The sequence below is a fragment of the Schistocerca piceifrons genome, chromosome 10, assembly GCF_021461385.2.
Source record: "Schistocerca piceifrons isolate TAMUIC-IGC-003096 chromosome 10, iqSchPice1.1, whole genome shotgun sequence".
Classification (NCBI taxonomy): domain Eukaryota; kingdom Metazoa; phylum Arthropoda; class Insecta; order Orthoptera; family Acrididae; genus Schistocerca; species Schistocerca piceifrons.
Window position 1 is genome coordinate 106,632,507 of NC_060147.1, and position 12,860 is coordinate 106,645,366.

The following is a 12,860-nucleotide window of genomic DNA, read 5'->3' on the forward strand; positions in this document are numbered from 1 at the left end:
GTCCACTGGATCTGACGGGATACCAGTTCGATTCTACACAGAGTACGCGAAAGAACTTGCCCCCCTTCTAACAGCCGTGTACCACAAGTCTCTAGAGGAACGGAAGGTTCCAAATAATTGGAAAAGAGCACAGGTAGTCCCAGTCTTCAAGAAGGGTCATCGAGCAGATGCGCAAAACTATAGACCTAAATCTCTGACGTCGATCTGTTGTAGAATTTTAGAACATGTTTTTTGCTAGAGTATCATGTCGTTTTTGGAAACCCAGAATCTACTATGTAGGAATCAACATGGATTCCGGAAACAGCGATCGTGTGAGACCCAACTCGCTTTATTTGTTCATGAGACCCAGAAAATATTAGATACAGGCTCACAGGTAGATGCTATTTTTCTTGACTTCCGGAAGGCGTTCGATACAGTTCCTCACTGTCGCCTGATAAACAAAGTAAGAGCCTACGGAATATCAGACCAGCTGTGTGGCTGGATTGAAGAGTTTTTAGCAAACAGAACACAGCATGTTGTTATCAATGGAGAAGCGTCTACAGACGTTAAAGTAACCTCTGGCGTGCCACAGGGGAGTGTTATGGGACCATTGCTTTTCACAATATATATAAATGACCTAGTAGATAGTGTCGGAAGTTCCATGCGGCTTTTCGCGGATGATGCTTTAGTATACAGAGAAGTTGCAGCATTAGAAAATTGTAGCGAAATGCAGGAAGATCTGCAGCGGATAGGCACTTGGTGCAGGGAGTGGCAACTGACCCTTAACATAGACAAATGTAATGTATTGCGAATACATAGAAAGAAGGATCCTTTATTGTATGATTATATGATAGCGGAACAAACAATGGTAGCAGTTACTTCTGTAAAATATCTGGGAGTATGCGTGCGAAACGATTTGACGTGGAATGATCATATAAAATTAATTGTTGGTAAGGCGGGAACCAGGTTGAGATTCATTGGGAGAGTCCTTAGAAAATGTAGTCCATCAACAAAGGAGGTGGCTTACAAAACACGCGTTCGACCTATACTTGAGTATTGCTCATCAGTGTGGGATCCGTACCAGATCGGGTTGATGCAGAAGATAGAGAAGATCCAAAGAAGAGCGGCGCGTTTCGTCTCAGGGTTATTTGGTAATCGTGATAGCGTTAAGGAGATTTTTAACAAACTCAAGTGGCAGACTCTGCAAGAGAGGCGCTCTGCATCGCGGTGTAGCTTGCTGTCCAGATTTCGAGAGGGTGCGTTTCTGGATGAGGTATCGAATATATTGCTTCCCCCTACTTATACCTGCCGAGGAGATCACGAATGTAAAATTAGAGAGATTAGAGCACGCACGGAGGCTTTCAGACAGTCGTTCTTCCCGTGAACCATACGCGACTGGAACAGAAAAGGGAGGTAATGCCAGTGGCACGTAAAGTGCCCTCCGCCACACACCGTTAGGTGGCTTGCGGAGTATAAATGTAGATGTAAATATATGTCAGCAGGGGAGTGTTGAAGGTGGTCGAGGCTCTGTAAGGGTGTGGGGCATATACAGTTGGAGTGACACGGGACCTCTAATACGTCTAGATACGAATCTGACAGGTGACACGTACGTAAGCATTCTGTGTGATCAACTACATCCATTCACATCCATCGTGCATTCTGACGGGCAATTCGATGCAGGACAATGCGACACCCCACACGTCCAGTATTGCTACAGAGTGGCTCCATGAACACTCTTCCGAATTTGAAGACTTCCGCTGGCAACCAAACTCCCAAGAGATGTAAATTATTGAGCATATCTGGAATGTCTTGCAACGTGCTGTTCAGAAATCTCCACTCGTCCTCTTACGGGATTATGGCCAGGCCTGCAGGATTCATGATGTCACTTCCCGCCAGCACTACTTCAGACATTAGTCGAGTCCACGCCACGGCGTGTTGGGGGTTTCTACGTGATCGTTGGCACGCTGCACGATATTAGCCAGGTGTTCCAGTTTCTTTGACTCTTCAATGTAACACAATGCGAAGCTTCAGCTGGATCTTGTGGAGTCCCTTCCTCGCCGAATTGTAGCCAATGTTGAGCCTAGAGGTGATTGTGGTGGCTAATTCTGTGTCCGGTGCGGTTAAATACTTGTGTAGGTAGTGCCCAGTGCGACCCGGTTGACAGTGGCAGGTTCGTGTGGTGCACGGAGTCACTCAGGTTGAAAACCTGGGCACAACGCTAGTCAGATCAGGTCACTACCGCTTATAACGCTCAGTAGTTTGTGTTGTAACGATCTTGCCTGTGGATAGGGTGTTGAACAGGCTCCAATCACACTACAGTACGTGGAGCAACAGCATATTTCAATACCACGGCTGTGCCAAAGGTGCATCTTCCAGTAGACTGTCTTACTTCAGATTACCAGTTTTCTTTGTTTCACAGCGAAGTTATTATTTTAATTTCATAAGGCCTACTCTTTCATTTCCTCCTTCCCATGAATCAAAGGTAGCTCACATTCGCAGATGTGCAGGCTCTGAAAAACTTTTTCTGAATGCAGAATGAGATTTTCACTCTGCAGCGGAGTGTGCGCTGATATGAAACTTCCTGGCAGATTAAGTGTGCCCGAACGAGACTCGAACTCGGGACCTTTGCCTTTCGCGGGCAAGTGCTCTACCAACTGAGCTACCGAAGCACGACTCACGCCCGGTACTCACAGCTTTACTTCTGCCAGTACCCCGTCTCCTACCTTCCAAACTTTACAGAAGCTCTCCTGCGGACCTTGCAGAACTAGCACTCCTGAAAGAAAGGATATTGCGGAGACATGGCTTAGCCACAGCCTGGGGGATGTTTCCAGAATGAGATTTTCACTCTGCAGCGGAGTGTGCGCTGAATGGTTTCTTTTATTCCATGACGCAAAACATTTTTGCGTGTACTACAGGTTTCTAGCGGTCTTGAGCGTTACGTATCACTATATGTTTATATGTTAACGTAACACAGTTTAATAGTGCTATTTGTTGTACTTAGTTCAGATCTTTCTTTTCCTTAACTATGTTCCACCCGCATAAACACTGCTCTTCCATTTTTTGTGTCTGCAAATTCAGACCGGCATAGTCGTTGTGAGGGTTATGTAGCGCTATGTTGTCGATTTATGAATAACATAAACGAGGCTTACCTTCAGCCGAAAAACTGTTAATGTTGACTAATCACGTTAACGCCAGAACCAGTTTATCATCAATGTTAGTGACATATGAATAAATTCTGTACGTGACAGTACGCTTATCGTCCTGCCTTATCAGACATTCTTCTAGTGTATCACATCAAATGCCTATAAGGTACTTATATTATGAAGCCGAGGAGTACAGTCACTAAATAGAGTTCAAAGCTGACCATTATACAGAAGATTTGCAGAGATTTTGGCTACTTAGATCTTAGTGTAAATAATGTTTACTAGCATGACTGCGTGAAAGCTACAAGATGTACAGAAAATAATAGTCTCATATAAGTGGGTGGGGCATTTCCACGTTCTTAGTTCACATTAGTTGCTCAATATGGGCTACGTTTGAGGAGCCGAACGTGAGTATGTTATTGAAACTCTTGCCCTACATTTCCCAACGCATCACGGTTGATATCAGGGACCACATTAGCAATCCTTTCTAGGCAAATCCCCCAAATTAGGTGACACTGTCTTTGATGTGACCCCATTGGAAGAAATCACAGAGAGCCGAGTCAGATGATCAAGGCACTAATGAAGGAGGGTCGTGACTTGAAGCATTACCAGTTCAGTGGTGCGGCAGCTCGACTTTCAGGCAAACGTATGAAAGTAAGTGTGGTGGAGCGCCGTCCTCTTGAGAAATAAAGCCTCCAATGTTCTCGCTGGAACTGTTGCGTAACTTACTGGTGGTGCCTGAAATGGTAAACCAAACTACTCACAAGTTTCTCCACAAAGGAAACCTGTTCATAAAGTTTTGAAGAGGATGTGGCACAGATAACGTTAAGTTTACGTGAATCATGAATATTTTCCACAATGTCGTGTAGATGTTCTGTGCCCCAAACGTGGGTGATGGTTGTGTGGTTGGTATGGGAGAACACGCACGTTATTACACTTCACGTTTCCATGCATGAAACGTCGCTTTGTCACTGAAAACCAACTTCTGTGGTAAACAGTCTTACTCGTGTAGCCGCAAAAGCTGTTGTAAAAGTCAGAACGAAGCACATGGTTCCGGGTAGTCAGAGCATGTAAGATCTGCAGCCAGTTTGGTTTTACACTCAAATGTTAGCGGAGACAGACAGTTGACTGTCGTATTTACAGATCCCTGGCGCACGTGTCGCCTATTTATTCGTTTTCCTGACGAAAGATTCCCACATACGCACCATGTAATCTGTTCTCGGTCCCGAACAGACTGTTTTCTTCGCAACACATAGCACCCGATGTCACCAATCGCTTTGTACGAGGGTTGCCCAGAAAGTAATGCAGCACATGTTTTCTTCAACAATTCTTTATTGAACTTAACGAAAATTACTCACACGAAGAAATGGTGTTTTATCTACACACCCTATTTTTCCATGTAATCTCCATCCCGTACTATGGCCTTCCTCCAGCGCGAAACAAGGGCGTGTATGCCCTGTCGGCACCAATCCTTGTCCTGGTGGAGGAGCCAGTGCTTCACTGTGTGAATCACCACCTCGTCTTCCTCAGAACGTCTTCCACGAATGGCTTCTTTTAATGGCCCAAACAAGTGGAAGTCCGAGGGGGTTAGTTTAGAGCTGTATGGTGGATCGGGCAATAGAGTCCAACCCTCAGATTTTTGTGGGGCCTAGCGTTATCGTGTTGCAGCAAAACATTTCCAGAGCTGCTGTCGCTCCGAAGTCGCCGAGAGCGCGTCTTGTGTTTTGTTAATGTGTTGACACATTCTTCTGAATTAATGGTGCCATCTCTTGGCGTCACATCAATGAGAATCACACCTTGACAGTCCCAGAACACGGTGTTCATGGCCTTATACTAAAATGTAGACCTTCCAGGCCGGAAATATCATGTCCATTATAATTATCCGGGCTGTTATGCCGTGGTCGGTTGATGAATTCTGTGTCGATTCCCAATGTTTCGTCTCCGACTGCGGAGAGACATCTTCAAGGGGGTCCGTAGCTCGTAATTTACAAGCCCACCAGGAAGATACAGGAATACCTTAAGCCTGCCAAGGACGCTCGCAAACCATTGGAAAAAGCTGGAGTGTATAGGATCCCATGCTGCTGTGGTGATGTTTATGTGGGTACCACTAAAAGAACTGTTTCTAAAAGTTTGGAAGAGCACAAGGGAAATTGTAGAAGAGGAGAAACGGAGCGATCAGCTGTTGCGGAGCATGCTTTCCAGCCAGCGAACCACAATATTCGTTTCGAGGAGACGCAAGTACTAGCGGCCACAAGCGGATATTACAAAAGGCTCTACAGGGAGGCAATCGAAATCGCTAAACACCCAAATAATTTCAACCGAAAGGAGGAGGGCGCGAAATTAAACGGTATATGGATGCCGGTGCTTAAGAAAATGTGTACCACCCGTCCACCACTGGGTGATGGCAACGGCGATCGACGGCGACGGACATCGGCCAATTGCACTGACGTTTTCAAAACACGTGACGTCACGCCGCGGCGTGGGAGCGCGCGGATAGTCAGTAGCGAGCCAGTGTGTGTGTTGGACCTTCCATCGAGCTACGGACCCCCTTGAAGATGTCTCCCGCAGTCGGAGACGAAACGTTGGAAATCGAAACAGAATTCATCAACCGACCACGGCATAACAGTCCGGATAATTATAATGGACATGTTCATGGCCTTAGAGGTGGAAGCACTGGGCTCAAAATGGAGAACCCAGGTTTCATCACCTCTCACAATTTGGGACAAGAATGCCTCCATCTCAGCTTCAAAATATTGTAAGAAATCAAGACAAATGTTTTTTCTGTGAGATTTGTGATCCATCGTTAGACACTGCGGGACCCATCTTACACGAAATTTTGAATATCCAAAAGTGCGCATAATTGCATTCACACTTCCTTTGCTGACTGACAGATGCAGCGCAATCTGGCGAGTTGTAATGTCTGTCCACGTGAGTGGCAACATCAACTCGTTGCAGCATGTCAGGTGTGACAGTCCCGATGGTCTCCCCGTGGAGCTCCGCCGAACCGCCTTCTGATGGCCTCACCCTCTGTGTCCAGCGACTTCTGTAACTGTACCTGTGTCGACAGCAGATGCTCCATAGACTTTGCACAAGCGTTTGTGAATATCCCCCACGGTTTCTTTCTTTGCAGTGAGAAACTCAATGACGCCATGTTGCTTGTAACGTACATCACCTACAGACGCCACTTTGAAACTGACCTGCAGTTACGCTATACGTCGGAAGTGACGGAAACATGGCAAGCTCACTCAGGAGACTTCAAATAATAGATATGTAACGTTTCGCATTCGTAGCGTTGTTTTCGGCTGAGAAAAAAATGCGGTGCATTACTTTCTGTGCAACCCTCGTACTAACCAAGGATTGTTTTGTCTGTTGAAGCTTATATCTGACATTCTACATCTACATCTACATACATACTCCGCAAGCCACCTGACGGTGTGTGGCGGAGAGTATTTTGAGTACCTCTATCGGTTCTCCCTTCTATTCCAGTCTCGTATTGTTCGTGGAAAGAAAGATTGTCGATATGCCTCTGTGAGGGCTCTAATCTCTCTGATTTTATCCTCATGGTCTCTTCGCGAGATACACTTAGGAGAGAGCAATATACTGCTTGACTCCTCAGTGAAGGTATGTTCTCGAAACTTCGACAAAAGCCCGTACCGAGCTACTGAGCGTCTCTCTCGCAGTCTTCCACTGGAGTTTATCTATCATATCCGTAACGCTTTCGCGATTACTAAATGATCCCATAACTAAGCGCGCTACTCTCCGTTGGATCTTCTCTATCTCTTCTATCAACCCTATCTGGTACGGATCCCACACTGGTGAGCAATATTCAAGCAGTGGGCGAAAAAGTGTACTGTGACTTACTTCCTTTATTTTCGGATTGCATTTCCTTAGGATTCTTCCAGTGAATCTCAGTTTGGCATCTGATTTAACGACGATCAACTTTATATGATCATTCCATTTTAAATCTCTCCTAATGCCTACTCCCAGATAATTTATGGAATTAACTGCTTCCAGTTGCTGACCTGCTATATTGTAGATAAATGATAAAGGATCTTTCTTTCTATGTATTCGCAGCACATTACACTTGTCTACATTGAGATTCAATTGTCATTCCCTGCTCCATGCGTCAATTCATTGCAGATCCTCCTGCATTTCAGTACAATTTTCCATCGTTACAACCTCTCGATATACCACAGCATCATCCGCAAAAAGCCTCAGTGAACTTCCGATGTTATCCACAGGGTCATTTATGTATATCGTGAATAGCAACGGTCCTATGACACTCCCCTGCGGCACACCTGAAATCACTCTTACTTCGGAAGACTTCTCTCCATTGATATGGCATGCAGCTTTCTGTTATCTAGGAACTCTTCAATCTAATCACACAATTGGTCTGATAGTTCATATGCTCTTACTTTGTTCATTAAACGAATGTGGGGAACTGTATCGAACGCCTTGCGGAAGTCAAGAAACACGGCATCTACCTGGGAACCCGTGTCTGTGGCCCTCTGAGTCTCGTGGACGAATAGCGCGAGCTGGGTTTCAGGCGATGGTCTTTTTCGAAACCCATTGTGTAGGAAATCGTGACTGAACCGTCACAATTGGCTCACATTTAGGAAATTTAAGGACACAAAACACGTCTGCCACCAGCGATGCGCTCTACAACCAAGCCACGGTTCGTTTTACGAATCGAAATTTGGAGACGAGCTGTTCGTGAACAAAGATTCAAGATGGTGAAAAAAAAAAGTTTTCTGCTGATGACAGCACGCAAAGGGTCGAGTGTTTTGCCTTACGGTTAACTCTCGTAACTTTCTATCTACTGAAATAAGCAAGCAACTACGGTCTTCCTTTACTGAAACCGTGTATATTACTTTAATGGCATTCGTTCTCTCTTGAAAAGAGGAGTGGCGTGAAGTAACGCTTATCAATGTTCGCAGCCACACGTGGCGCTAAGATAAGTTGGGAGTGTTCCAGAGTAGTGCGGTATCGTTTCCGTTATTCCATGTTTGTGTTCACATGATACTGCGCAGTAGCAATAGACTTCAGCCACACTGGGAACACTTTCTGCGCCATTTTTGAGTAATATTCAGACGCAGACGTGTGTGTGTGTGTGTGTGTGTGTGTGTGTGTGTGTGTGTGTGTTTAGTATTCCCGAACCATCAGACTCACACATTTACGTTCAGACAAACTCTCACTGATGTTCAACTGTACATTGCATCACATCATGGTCTCGAACAGAACTGTGCTCCAGAAAGAGTAGAATAAATTTCGTTATTTCCATCTGTGATCACAAATTTGTTGGGTCCTTAGACTTACTGTTTCGGTCAGCAATCATCATCTTCAGATCTCGGTACCGATTTACTACTTCACTCTCCAGAGGCTTTCGATTCTGTCGTAAGTCAGACATGCCACTAGTTTCACAAGCTGCGACGTGTATGGTATACGACTGAGTCAAAAGGCTTTGTAAGCTGAAGCAGCAAATCAGTACCGAGCTCTGAAGATGGTCATTTCTGACCGAAACCGGTAGTCAAAGGTTTAACAAGTTTGCGATCATATGCGGAAATAGAGAAATTTATTATAGTTTTTTCTCTCGGCTTCAATACCATTTCCTAGTTTCATTACTTTATAGCACACGTAACATGGAATTTTCATCATAGTGCACTAATTTCAATTTCACTTCAGTAATTATCTGTTGCTTAGTAAACTGTTACGTGCCAGGTGTCCGCAGAGATTGGTAGTTCACGCGCTCCTTTTTTATGTTCTTTAATTTATGTTGACAACCTTTTATAGCATAACAATCCGTGACGAGAGTGTAAAAGTGTGTGCATTTACTGTAACTTGTCTCAGCTACCGTTAAATCACCTCAACACAGTTGTTTAAGCTAAACAATCAACGTTTAGCAAATTTAGATTGGTTTGCACAACTGGTAGCGTTAAACGAGATTTTTTAAATTTACTGGGTAAAGCTTGAAAATTAATTCAAACGCGTTAAAATTATGGAAGTGCCATGAATTTTATAAGATAATAAACTACCATACAGGAGCAGGAATGCAGTAATGTAGTCGACATCTCATACTGCAAGGTCAAATTGTTAACAATGAAATCATATTTAAATTATTGTATGGAGAGCATGAATGAGTAGCTATTCCACCAGTATACCGGTAACAGTAAATCAAGACACAGATTAAATAGCTCCATCACAGGACATTTTAATTTCCACTGTCTATACTTTTACAAAAAAATTCGAAAAACTTTGTCAGCATGACAGGAAGGATTCAGAATTCACACTCATAGCAGTGGAACTTCAAAAACCTTAACGAACTAATTTTTTTTACATGTGAAATTTCATCGTTTTTTCACTTACTGATGGCAGTATTTGTTGCTATAGGTACACTTTTCTTCATAAGTAAGAGAGATTCTTCGATGAATTGTGCACAGCATACAAACCATACTTAAAGGTGTATGAAACTCTAGAATTTTCGAAATCTATTAAAAACTGTGGTAAACATTGAGGTAACTAACTATAAAATTTGTGTTTTTCCTAAACATGAAGTTTAAAATATAACAGTTCATTCGTTTTTTCATAAATTAAATAAATTCTAGAGTTTCATACACCTGTGAGTATGGTATGTATGATGTGCAAAATTCATCGAAGAATCTAACTTATAAAGAGAAGTGTACCTATATCAACAAATGCAACCATTAGTAAGTGAAAAAATGATGAAATTTCACACGTGAAAATAATTTATTTCGTTATGTTTTCGAACTTCCACTGCAGTGAGTGAATCCTGAATCCTTCCTGGTGATGCTGACAAAGTTTTATGAATTTATTTGTAAAAGTATAGACACTGGAAATTAAAATGTCCTGTGATGCCTCTCCTTCTCCAAGTCGGCCCGTTTGACGTCCTACCCCCCTCAAATAGTTTCATAAATGTTTCCCTTTATTGCCGATCTTAGGTCCGCCATATTTAACACTGCTATGTCTCCCTAGCAACATCCTACTGAGTTTCCCTATGATGTACGTTGTCATCTGTCTCACTGGCACACTACAGCGTTTAGGCCTCAATAAACGCCTATGAGTTTCCCCATCTTGTGATGAATCTGTGTTCTTTGTGGCAGCCGGTCCTGGACGACAGGGTTCGTTTCACAATCCCTGAAGGGAAAAACAGAAGAAATGTGTCCCCCCATCTTTCCTGGCAACTTCGCACTCATATATCTCTCGTTTTCCTTCAACTTTGTTTCGTATTTTATGACTCTGGTTCCTCGGGATCTAACAAACATTCTTTGGTAAGTTTATCGCTCATTTCCGCCATCTAGATATACTCAAAATCATCTTTACGTACACTGAATACACACAGCTTAAGCGACACCAATTTTTGCAAGCAATGCCGCCGACTTACTTTATTGTGCCTGGATACTCTTTCGTACGCCTCCAGACTATGATCACACCGGTGCTGCCGAATGGAGGCGAAGTGACCTCGCCCAGACAGCTGCGCGTGGATCGCCTGCCGCAGTGTTTATAAACTGGACCGCCTGATAAAGGAATAGCTGTGTAGGCGTGACACAGCAACGATACCCTCAAGTCAGGGAACAGAAAGCGATACTCTCGCTCTCATGTGACTTCAGTAACGAAGTTTTAACCTGTCATGTGATAATACGGCTTGTCATGCTGACGTTTTCTGTTGAAATGTGAAAGTTCGCTGATTGGTTTAGTCTTAAGACATTTTTCCTTCCTAAAGGCGTGTAAGGTTATTGCTGTTCATCAGTTAGCCTCTTCCGTTTATATACTGTCAGGGATGAGAAAATTTCGTTTAAACAATAGCGCAACGAGGTTTTATGTCCAAAATGCAGTGTGGATTAAGGGATTTCACTGCTGAAGAGCAGAGAAGCCACTATTTTAGGGGCAGAAATTGATTAACGTAGCCTCTGTGTATGTTCTGTGTGCTTCAATTAATGTGAAACGCCTGGTAGTTGGAACAGAACAGGTAGTTGGAATTGTGGAAAGGGGCCAAGAATGAGCGGCTTTCAGTTACACTCGAATACATATAACTTTATTTAGTTGCCCAAACATTACAGCTTAACTATCGACTGAATATGTCACACAATCTTATCGCTTAAGGGAACAATCTCTTTAATTTTTAAAATGGCTGCAGCCCCATGATTTAAAACACAACTACAATAAGTTTTCAAAGGCAGAAAGCGCAAGGTTTTATCCTTTAATAATATTTCAAATGAGGCTGAAGGCCCAAACAATCTAACACTTAGCAAGTAAGGAATTTTAATTTTAAGTCGGCTGAAGGCCCATGATTTAAAAACCCGACTACAATACATTTTCAAACGCAGAAGGCCCAGAGCTTCATCCTTAAATAATTTTAAAAAGGAGGCTGATGGCCCAAACAATCTAAGACTTAGCGAGTAAGGAATTTTAATTGTAAGACGGCTGAAGGCCCAAGATTGAAAAACACAATTACAATAATATTTCAGAAGGCAGAAGGCCCAAAGCTTTATCCAAAAATATTTTAAATGAGGCTGAAGCCCCAAACAATGCAAGACTTGACAAGTAAGGAACATTCCATTTTAAAACGGCTGAAGACTTATTATTTAAAACCCAACTAAAAGCATACAAATTCAAACCATCGGCTATTAGCCATTAAAATACACAATCAAACATCAATAAGAGAAGGCAGTACAGCCAGCGGCGCTCAGAAGTTTTTCGGGGTCGGTCTGCACTTTAAATATTAACGTTCGCTTAGGGGAGACAGGTAGTCGGCCCAACTACATCCTATCCGCCGGCAACCCAACCAAGAGACAATCAACGGACCCACTGACAAGACGACTTGCTTTCCACCCGACCACTGCTGAAGGAACTCCAATGCCAAAACGTAAAAGGCGTAGCCGCCCACAAGCAAGTATGCATAAGCTCTCAAAACTACACACACGTGTTGGACAGCGACAACACGGTGAGGAAAGGAAACTGCCTGAATTTTACGTCAGCGGCCAGGGCAGGTAACCGGGACGCTAACGGCCACAAGGAAGAAAATTCCGCTGGTGCACTTGGACTTCAAATAACCAAAATACAATTAAACTCCGCCGGATGGTGGCCTAACTTTCGCCAACTCGAACACTCGCTGTTGCTCGCGGGAATACCCCCAACAGCCAACCATGAAAACCAACGGCACGATGTGAACAGAATGGCTTTGGTAATTAAATCTCCACTCGACTCTGATGTCCTGGGTCGGTGAGCCACGAACCTCGTAGCAATCGGAACAGCTCCCACACACTGCCACACTGCATGGAGACTGCCAGCTGGCCCGGCCCACTGCGCCGCGCGGAGATTTCCTGGCTGATCCACACCAACCGACCGACTGCCGCACACCGGCTAGCCGGAAACTATAAGCACCAGATCAAAGATAGTACAAGGTGCGAATATCGATACACACCGCTGCTGCCACACGTAGAAAGAGGAAGAACCACGGCATAACCGCAATAACCATGGGAAAGCAAACGCAGGGAAACAGTCAAGGTCTAAAACAACGCATAAGCTGGGGCCAGCACGGCTCTTAATGCTTCTGAAGATTTATTCTGAAATGTGACGAGTTTTGTTAATAACTGACGATAGAATACACAGGAATTTAATTCATTAGGAAGCAGTGCACCAACCACACCATGTATGTGAACGCGCTGTTTACATTCCAGAAAAGGTTATAAGCGCTAGTATTTCCGGCCCAAAGTGCTTCGT

At 43.8% G+C, this 12,860-nt stretch overlaps 1 protein-coding gene across 1 annotated transcript in view; it reads right to left on the reverse strand.

Annotated features, from left to right (window-relative positions):
- Positions 1-10,597, reverse strand: part of LOC124719029 (UDP-glycosyltransferase UGT5-like) — a 106,070-nt gene extending 95,473 nt beyond the window's left edge. Inside the window, exon 1 of the mRNA XM_047244698.1 lies at positions 10,522-10,597. The gene's annotated coding sequence lies outside the window, so the exon portion shown is untranslated. The remainder of the gene's footprint in view (positions 1-10,521) is intronic.
- Between the last annotated feature and the right edge of the window lie 2,263 nt (positions 10,598-12,860).